Source organism: Bison bison, unplaced genomic scaffold (assembly GCF_000754665.1).
Source record: "Bison bison bison isolate TAMUID 2011002044 unplaced genomic scaffold, Bison_UMD1.0 scf7180017864383, whole genome shotgun sequence".
Classification (NCBI taxonomy): Eukaryota; Metazoa; Chordata; class Mammalia; order Artiodactyla; family Bovidae; genus Bison; species Bison bison.
The window spans coordinates 219,277-219,479 of record NW_011494955.1 but is presented as its reverse complement, the minus strand read 5'-3'; positions in this window follow the sequence as shown (position 1 = coordinate 219,479).

Genomic DNA, 203 nt, shown 5'->3' with positions numbered 1-203 from the left:
GAGGCTTGGGGCCTCTCCCTCTCCTGCTTCTCCTTTGATCTGTGGTCTCCCCGGTCTGTCTCTGCTCAGCTCTCCTGAGAGCCCGTCGGGTCTTTTCTGAAGTCCCTCAGGTCCACTCTGCTCCCGCCTGGGGGTCCCCAAGTCTGGCTCAGTCCGCGGTGCTCCTGGTGTCTGTCCGTAGTCCTCAGCCTCTAGATCCCACC